Source organism: Carya illinoinensis, chromosome 10, assembly GCF_018687715.1.
Source record: "Carya illinoinensis cultivar Pawnee chromosome 10, C.illinoinensisPawnee_v1, whole genome shotgun sequence".
In the NCBI taxonomy this organism is placed as follows: domain Eukaryota; kingdom Viridiplantae; phylum Streptophyta; class Magnoliopsida; order Fagales; family Juglandaceae; genus Carya; species Carya illinoinensis.
In genome coordinates this window covers 37,478,840-37,489,999 of record NC_056761.1, presented here as the reverse complement: position 1 = coordinate 37,489,999, position 11,160 = coordinate 37,478,840, and positions in this window count along the sequence as shown.

Here is an 11,160-nt window from a genome sequence, read left to right as displayed (position 1 = left end):
AGGCCCATTGGCTTTGAACTTCAAATCTTTCTCACCTGGCAGAAAAGCAAGATCATCTCAAAGCTTTGGTCTTGATCCTAATTACTAGATTTATAATTAATATCATGCTCCAGTTTGACCAAACGGATCAAAGGACTAATTATCCGGAAATTACTGGTAAGTTTGCCTCTAATTCTTGAGGAAAGGACGTCATTAATTCAATTCATAAATAGTACGTACTAGTACTATAGATGATTCTTGTATAAAGAGAGAAGAACTCATTAAGGTGAAATAAGATTGCATGTACGTAGTACTATCAGGTTGATGTAGGTGCAAGTACAGTAATGTATATATAGGAGCTCTTTAGTATAATTTGGCTTTGTTTTGCCCGCAAGCTTCTTCATGAATATTCTAATGACTTTGCTTCGCAAAAGAGAGATAAAAAAGTAAAGAAATGTGTCCTTTCCAACCCTCAAATTCAATATGAAAAGGAAGTTACCTAGCAGTACTCCATTATGAGAACGGAGTATATAGTTGCTAGCTAGCATGCAGCAGTGAATTTGAAAAACCTCTCTTTTTGTTTGCCTTTGGAGTAATGGCCAGAGCATGCTTACACACCAGCTCAATATGCATGTCATGCCAACGAAAATGATTGATTGGATTGGCCGAAGATTTTTAATTCAAATTGGGAGCTCAAACCTTAGAGCCGTGTTTGACAATTGATTAGGAGCAAATTAAGCTGGCTCGTCGACGTTGCCTATTGACATCACATATTTGAGAGAAAAACTTAAAAAAGATGACCAAGTAGCTTACGTACTACGCACGTACAGAAGCTCATGCATTCTCCACCTTAGAAATGTTGACATATATATGTACAATCTTGATGGTCAGGAAAGTGATGAGTTTGGAAGCTGCTTCATTTTTTTCTGGGAAAATGCAAGAAAGTCCAAAGAGATCAAAGAAGCTCCAAATTTTATGGCCGGTTCGGTAAAACAAGAGAAATCTTGCGTGCAATAAACGATATCTCACTACAACAAAAAACATATTTTGGGACGAAAATTTTCGTCTCAAAATATATCGATTTCATTCCGAAAGATTTTTTGGGACGAAAAAATTTCGTCCCAAGGTCGTCCCAACATCACTGTCCCAGAAGATATATTGGGACGAAAATCACAATTTCGTCCCAAAATATATCTTTTGGAACGATTCTGAAAGTGACCGTTCGATACCGTTCGAACGATGGATTTTTTTGTCACGGTTAAAATTCGTCCCAGAATTGCGTTCGAATGCTTCTCATATACCGTTCGAACGTTAATGTTTCTTTTGAACGGTTATCAAGATACGTTCAAACGATCAGTAGAAATACGTTCGAACGTTAAATGAGACGATCGAACGGTATAAGAGATCGAACGGTGATGATCAACGTTCGAACGATATGGTAATGTCATGCGTTTGAACGGTTTTTTGAGCATCTGGTATCGTTCGAACGGTTTGCGAGTTGACGTTTGAACGTTACATTATCGTTTGAACGGCATGCCCATTAATGTTCGAACGTGACTCGGTCGTTCGAACGGATATTATTTTTATTAAAACCAATAATTATAAAAAAAATAAATAGACATCCATATTATTTGAAAAATATAAATTAAGAACTGTTTAATTACTCACAAAAGTTTTATAATAAGTGCGAAGAAATAAATAACCATAAAACTAGCATTATTCATACATAATTAGATAATGTCATAAGCTAGACGTAAAAAACCATCAGTTGGTTGGAGGCCTGTACTGTTGCATAAGCTGTTGCATTTGGAGTTGCATATCTCTCCTGAACTCTGCTTGTTCTTCTTCATGTTGTTTGAGGCGCATCTCCATGTCTCCTTGTCTCGCCAATTGAGCCTCTAACTCTTGTTGTTTTGCAATCAATTCTTCAATTCTACGATTCGCATTCTCTTGAGCTATAGAGGCAGACCCGGAAGAAGAGGAAGAGGGAGAAGGTTTTACACAGCAACCCAAACCCCTCAAATATCCTGAACGTTCACCCAGAACTTGTGTAAAAATCTCAACATCTGTATTTGAGGAATTTTGATCTGACGCAGATTCAGCACGCAGGGCAACCATTTTATCCTACACATAAGATAAAGAGTTAATATCATCATAAATATTCAAATATATTTATTTAAAATAAATTATAATACTTACATAATTTTCACGGGCATCAGGATGACTCCACTCTCCATTACGATTAGTATGTGATGCAGCATATAATTTTGTCAGATCATAATTGGCATCTGAATCTTGCTATAATAAAGATTTGTTAAGATATAAAGTCATTATGATTGATATATTCAGTTAACTATATACAAATGAAAGAATAGCAATACCAATTTTTTAGAGAGGCGGTGGAAAGATCTTGAGCCTGCATGATGAGTAATCTTCAATTTTGATCTATTTGTTTTGTTTATAGAACTTCGCTCCTACATAAGAATTGAAAATATTAGAAAGTGAAATTAAAAATAGGACTAAAATAATTAAATTAATTATACCTTATATGATGAATCCTCAAACATGTCACAAAGTTTTTCCCAATCAGAAGGTTGCACATCTTGAAAAGGATGTTGGCGTGCTTCTTCACTATTCTCAAACTTATTATAATGCTCATGACACCTCGCCTTATACTTGCGGAATGCATTACTCATAAGCTCTTCCACAGTTTTACGCTCCTCTCTCCGACCAAAATTTAATTCGAAATCATCCTTACAGAAAAAAGTTTGGACAAAAATATTATCATTTATAATATTCTAACTTTAAAGTAAAATAAAATTATAAGTCCAATTAAATTTCATTTATTAAACATTACCAAACAACGCTTCTTGATAAGGTCCTTAACATCTTGGGGGACTTTCTTCCATGAACTTGTTGCCAAAGGTGCATAAGTTCGTGTAAGAGCACCCACATGCAATGCAAGCCAAGCTGCTGGTTGTCCTTCGCCTCCGGTATGTTCATCAAGAATGTTAACTTTGATCTTACCCACCTTACGATATTTTTCCAACGTCACGCCTCTCGTAGTGCCTCGACCTTGACGAGATTGTACTGTGAAGTCATCATGATATATAACATTATAATCAATTTTCTATTATAATCTTAATTAATAACTTTTATGACTATTAGAATTTTACCTTGTTCTGTAGAGTCAATCTCTAATGGTGAGTCTGAAGGAGAGCTAGGAACAGGTGGAGATGGGTTGCGCACTTCCTTTCTCTTCGGAGGCATAATTTCAAAAAACTGATACAATATTCATTAAGTAAAATAGTGCTCATCATCACGTAATGTGAAAATATAATTCGTCAATCACTATCTGTATCAGTATCATTTGACAATTCAGTCTCATCTTCTGTAGATAGTTCAGATGAATCAACACTTTGCTCAAGTGTCGCATCAACAATTTCAGCCTCAATATCTTCTCTATTCAATGGAATCATCTCATACTGGCTCAAATCCACAAACAAATTAAAGACGGGCTGACTCTCTTGGTATGCTTCTTGAGTAGAGGCATCATCTTCTTCTTCATCTCGCCCTTCTGCCTGAGGGATAACATCATATATATTTCTTGGAGCATATTTTTGTACTACTTGCCATTGAGTTCCCAACTTCGGGTCATCTAAGTAGAATACTTGAGATGCTTGAGAAGCTAAAATAAATGGATCATCATCGTACCATTTTCTTGATGTATTAATACTCAAGAAATATTCATCATCACGGACTCCAGTTCGAGGATTGCTTAAATCCCACCAATCACACTTAAACAGATACACTGCAAGCTCCCCTAAATATTTCATTCCAATTATATCAACAATCACTCCATAGAAATCAATATTTTCTCCATCATGACTTCCCTCAACTAGGACACCACTATTTTGTGTTTTCCTATAATGATCTCGATCTATTGTGTGATACCTACTACCACGAGAAATACATGCAGAATATCTTGTAGCCCGTCTCGATGGGCCACGCGCTAATGCATACAATTCATCTGATATATCGTTTGGATTATTGGCATGCATTTGTACAACCTACATATTAAGTAAAACGTCTATTATATCAATAAAAAAAACAATCAATATTTTCTATTTGTATTGAATGAAGTGTCGCATATGTAATGTCATTACCCGTTGTTCAAACCATCTCGGAAACTCCTCTTCATGTTTCCGGTCTATATCATTTACTCCTAGTTCCTTGAGCATGTTAATATGATCACTGAAATTGATGATTACCACATGTATTTTATATTATTAGAATTTTGCGAAAGTAAATGAGCGAATACTAAATTAAGAAAAGATTAATACTTACTTCAAGTAAATCTCTATGTCAGGGCAATTGTTCAGCACGTACCACTGAGCTTTCTCAAACTCTCTTCCACATAAGTCATAACCACGCACTGCACCAAGTGGACGTACTTGTTGGGAAAACACGGAAAACACATTTCGTTGTCTTGCTCTGTCAACGTCAAAGTTTCTTTCTGGCCGATCAAACCTAGTGTCAACTCCGTGGAAATATTTGGAACAGAAGGTATGCCACTCATCATCAATATATGCTTCTGCAATTGATCCTTCTGGGCGAGCTTTATTACCAACTGTTCGTTTCAACTTCCCAAGAAATCGTTCAATGGGATACATCCATCTATACTGAACTGGTCCTGCAAGTCGAGCCTCACGTGGCAAATGGACGGCCAGGTGAACCATGACATCGAAAAATGACGGTGGGTAAATACTTTCTAGCTTACACAATATGATGGGAATTTCCCGTTCCATTCGATCCAAAGCTTCTACATTTAATGTCCGTGCACATAAGTCTTTGAAAAATAAACTCAACTCAGTCAAAGCCACGCGCACGTCTCTAGTCAAGTACCCACGTATACCAATAGGCAAGATACGCTGCAAAAGGACATGACAATCATGACTTTTTAACCCAGTTATTTTCCAGTCATTTGTTCGCACACACCTTGTCAAATTCGAGGTATAACCATCCGGTAATTTAATTTTCATTATCCACTCACAAAAAGTAGCCCTTTCATTCCTTGACAATGTATACCACCCAATCGGCATGTAAACGGACGAACCATTTTCTTGCAACTGCATTTCCGGTCTTATTCCCAACCGCTTCAAATCCTTCCTTGAGTTTAATGTATCCTTCGTTTTTCCTTCAATTGATATCAATGTTCCCAATACGGATTCGCATATATTTTTTTCAATATGCATAACATCAAGACTGTGCCGTAATTTTAACTTTGACCAGTATGGAAGATCGAAAAATATACTCTTCTTAGTCCAATTCAACTCAGAAGTAGCTCGTTTTCTCTTTCGTTGTTTTTTACCAAATTCATTACAACCAACATCTACAAATTGTGCAAGTAAATCTTCACCGGACAAATATGGTGAAGGTTGGCCCCATTCAACAGTACCATCAAACATTTGTGAATTTCCCCACCATCTATGATCACCAGGTAGAAATCGACGATGACCCATGAAACATAATTTTCTCCCGTAAGTGAGCCATTCAGATTTAGTATGTTTGTTACATGTTGGACATGCCATTTTCCCCTTAGTACTCCAACCTGACAAGTTTCCATATGCTGGAAAATCATTTATTGTCCATAAAACCGCAGCATGCATCTTGAACGACTTGCCTGTTGATGAATCAAATGTGACAACCCCATTCTCCCACAAATCTTTCAATTCCGCAATCAATGGCTGTAAGTGTATGTCTATATCATTTCCCGGCAATCTCGGACCTGGAATGAGCAAACTCATCATGAAATATGGATCTTTCATACACTTCCACGGTGGTAGATTATACGGCATAAGTACGACTGGTCAAGTACTGTGACTAGTACTCATGTTCCCAAACGGATTAAATCCATCTGTTGCCAACCCAAGTCTCACATTACGTGGTTCTTCTGCAAACCATGTATGCTCCTTATCAAATTCCTTCCACACCTGAGAGTCAGCAGGATGTGATAAAATATCATCGTTTCTAACTCTGGCTGATGAGTGTCATATCATGTCTGCAGCTGTTGCACGTGACATATATAATCGTTGTAATCTAGGTGTCAATGGAAAGTGGCGTACTACCTTTTGCGGCACATTTTGTTTGTCAGATGTCCATCTTGACTCGTGGCATATGGGACATTCGTTCAACTGCTCATTCTCTTGCCAAAATAATATGCAGTCATTCTTACATGCATGTATTACGTTGTAATCAAATCCAAGTCCTCGTTTCAATTTTTTTGCTTCATAGAAGTTACGAGGAAGTGTATTATCTGATGGCAGTGCCTCCTTAAACAACTCGAGTAACATATTGACAGCCTTAATTGATAATCGGCACATTGATTTTATGTGTAGCAGTCTTACGGTAAATGACAACTTACTGTGTCTTCTGCATCCTGGATATAGCTCACGTTGTGACTCATTCCACAATCGTGCAAAAGTATTATGACCCCCATCATTTGAACTTGATGTGTCCGTGCCACCTTCATTCATAAACATTCCCGCACCGATGTCACCTAACATTTCTTCCATATCCTCATCATACTCATCTCCAACAACATCTGGTTGTACATCTTCATCGATAGCTTCTTCTTCATGTGGAGCATCGAATGAAGTTGGATATGGTTCCCCGTGTAAGACCCAATCAGTATAACCCTTGTCAATACCTTTTACAAACAGATGCTCTCTCACCAAGTCTATCTTATGAGAGCGCAAATTCCTACATTCTTTACATGGGCATCTAATACGTCCATCACTATCACATGTACCCAATGCAAACTCTAAGAATTTCTTAACACCTTCAGCATATACGTTGTAATTCTGACCCAAACGATCGCTAACTCGCATCCAACTCTTATCCATGCTGACTATCTTCATTATAAACAATCACGTGTGCATCAACAAACAAGCATGTATCATGTATCAATCAAGGAGTATGCCACCTTACACCGGGTAGTTGGTCCTATCCCATTCGGAACTGTAAGATCATAGTCGCAAACCTATCCTCTATAATCTGTCACGCCCAACAAAATTTCGGCAGCATCTCCCCATAGTTCTCCAAATATGCTCGTCTGGTTGTGTGCACCGACTTATCCATCGTCGATACAACATCACCGAAACTGCATATCCGGAGAACAAGGGATAAATCTGCCAAAATCTTAATGCTGGACGTATAACAGATATAGCTCGATAGTTTGCGAGAATGATCTTACAATTCCAAACTGTCCACTCTGGACAATTCAAGAGTTATCAATCTTTCAATTAAGGCGGATTGATAACTCTCGAACGGGTCTAAGGCTAATATTGATGAACAAGCAATATAAGATATGCCAATATTTAACATGTATCAAACAAATAATTCAACATCATAAATAATTAAGTTTTGTAACAAATCTTAGATGATTTGTAATTTAATTCATTCTCATTTGATTATTTGAATCTTTTAAGTATTTAAGTATTATTAAATGTAGATTATATATATTTAATTTTTAATTACACTCCTGCATTTAAAATGTTAATTATTTTAACACTGCCCAAGAAATCGTTCAAACGGTGCTCGTGACCGTTCGATCTCCTATACAGTCGTTCAAACGGTACACGAATACCGTTCGAACGGTTTACTTCCAGAAATCACTCGTCTTCAACCTCCGAAAACCCCAAAATTTACAGTCCATATTATATCAAAAGATAGCAAAATATATGACGAACTCATGTAAGCAAACGAAAACACTTATATAAAAACTAAAATGAGGTCAAATTTAAGGAGAATACCTGATTTGGAGAGATAAAGCTTCAAAAATTCCAAACGGTAAAAACTCTTCACCAAATGGTAAAAACAACCTCTTAATCTGAAAATATAAGAGATTGATAGGAGTTTGTAATATTTGAGGGCTAGATTGAAGAATAATGGCGTTGGTTGGAACAAAATGAGCGTGGGAGTGATGCTCGGTCGACTGAAACGAGTCCGAGATTGTGAGGTTCTGTCGTGTAAATGCAGAATATTGACGTTCGAACGGTTGTTTAATGAACGTTCGAACGTCAAATCGACTAGCGGGAAAAATTCCCCCCGCTAATTTAACGTTCGAACGTGAAAATATACGTTCGAAGGCTAATAATAAACGTTCGAACGGTTATATTATACCGTTCAAACGTCAAATCGATTAGCGGAAAAAATTTCCTCCGCTAATTTAACGTTCGAACGTTAATATATACGTTCGAACGTATTATTAAACGTTTGAAAGTCAATAGTAAACCGTTTAAACGTTTAAGTTATATTGTTGCTTATTGTATTTTTTTTGCACTATACCTTTAAATATAATAATTTCTAAATGTACTATAGTTTAGAGCCATAGTAATATAACTATATAATATATAATCAAACATATATTATATAGTTTAGTAACATATATAGTATAAAATATCATATTACATCTAATATTATAGTCAAGTACTACATATATTAACCTATTATATATAACATATATATGGTATCATAGCATAGGGTTATATGTATCACATGCATATATATATAATGTTTATTTCTATAATATTAATAGTAGATATTTAATAATAGAATATCTACTATTAATATATATAGTGTCATCTATACTAGTATATATATATGTGATACTAGTTAATATCACATATAATATATATGTTATATAAATACATGAACATAGCTTCATGTATATAGTAGTCTATATTATATTAATTATACTATATAATATAACTTATACTATATACTATATAATATTCAATAGTATAATATATTTTAATTAAATATAATATAATATATACTATATATATATATAAAATTATATATATAATACATAGTGTTTAATAATATATAAGTGCATTAAATATATTGCATTTAATATATTTAACAATTAAAATATATTATAATTGAATTAATTATTATATTTAATATAATTAATACCGAATATTGCATTTAAATATTTGAAAACCGATTAATTAGGGATAAATAGTAATATTTAGTTAATGCGTTCGAACGGTATAACTTACCGTTCGAACGGCACTGCATATATAAGTCCATCCCGACGTCATTTTCATGCATTTCCTCCGTGAAAAAGCCTCCAAACCGTCGATCTCCGCCGTTGAACGCCGTCTTCGCCGCCGTCAACAGTGCCCACTCGAAGCCCCTACCTCTAACAACCGGTATTTTTCATTTTTAAAACATTTTACCGTTTAGATTTAGGTTTTTGATAGATTAATTGTTTAACTTGGGGTAAACCGATTTATACATCAAAATAATCGGTAGATTTGCATAAATCCATGTTAGGAACGTTTATTTAGGTTTCTATTGCATTTATTTTGGTGTAAAATCCAGGGAATCGAAGGATTCCATGGATTTCAATGGCCGAGTCGACTCGGCCTGGAATCCCGATCGACACGAATATCGTTCGAACGCTATGCGTAGCGTTCGAACGATATAACTTAACGGTCGAACGGTCTGTCTGTAACCGTTCGACCGTTACAGTAAACGTTCGAACGGTTTTTAATATTATATTTATATTATTAATATTGATATTGAGTGACATATTTATTGTTGATAATGTTGTTCAGAATATCAAATATTATTAAATTGCTGTTTGTTTCAAACTACTGTAAATATTTCTTTATTGTATTTTTCTTGTTAATATTATATATCTAATTTGTAATTATAAATTTCAGGTTGATTATAATGTCTACTTCTAGACCGGCACGTAAGCGACGCAATCTTGGTGAGAGTAGTAGTGGTCCAGTTCGGGAGAGGACAGTTTCACTGGAGCGACCAGTGAAGATTTCTGATTTCCAGAGTCTTCTCTGAGAGGGTCATTCATTGCCCTCAATATTCTGTGATCGTGGTTGGGGACCTATCTTGGATGAACGGGAGGAAGCATGGGAGCCAGTCTCCTACATTGACATTGTTGCTGAGTTCTATAGAGAACTCGGCAGTGCCAGCGCAGATGATTCTGGGGCCTACAGTATCACTGTCCGAGGAGTACCCGTTGTATTTTCACGAGATGGACTTGCTGAGCATCTCGGTATTCCTAGGCTGCCAGATGCATATCCGAATGTGGTGCCTAGAGAGTCTGATCCTTCAGTTGAGGCGGAGACAGCTGAGGAGGAGGCATCAGTTTATACTGATGAGGTCAATACCCTTGCTGATCACGAGGTGAGGGATTTGGTTGTCGGTCCAGATGCTCCACCGTATGACGGGACGAAGAGCATCAAACAGGCAGATTTATCTTCTTTCTTTAAGATATTAAATTTGATAATTGTCAATAATATTGACCCTCGGCAGCACAAGACAGAAGTTGGCATTGATCAGACGAAATTTATGATACGGGTCGCTCGTGGCATTCCTATCGACTTGGTGGGGTATATATTCGATAGGATTCGATCAGAATCTCGGTACATTTCGATGGATATACTACCATTCGGAGTCCTGATCACCCGATATCTACTATGTGCTGGTGTTGTGCCAGATGTTGCTGAGCGTAAACGGGAGCCGATGGGACCGATAAACAGCACCACCCTTTCACGCAGCACGGGACACTCAAGACTGCGTTTTCGTGCACATGTTCCAGAACCAGTTGATCCTCACAGAGATGCACAGTCGGGAGATCATGGAGTCTCAGCTGCAGCTGCAGAGACATCTACACGGGCCGAGGCATCAGTCCACAGTATTACTCGTGAGGAGATGGCTGACATAGTGCGTGCAGCGATCAGCGAGCAGACATCAGCAGTGATCGATGCAGTGCGTATGGAGATCCATTCTGCTGTGTCTGAGTTTCGTACAGAGTTTGCTGCCATGTCTGCGACTCAGGTCACCATCAGTACTCGACTGACACAAATAGAGGAACGTATAGCTGCAGTCGAGGAAGTGTGCAAAGACTTGGGGTCTTAATTACTTTATGATAAATTTTATTTATTTATTTCCTGTTTTTTGTATGGACAATATTTTGTGTTTTGTAAATTCAGTATTTAAGTTATATGCAATAGTATTGTTTTATATTTTCTAAACTAATTCTTAATTTAGATTATTCATATTATTTAATTAACCAATTTTTTATAATTATTAGTTAATCTAAATATAATTTGGCAAAAAACTTAAAAAATTAAAACTCTGTCACCG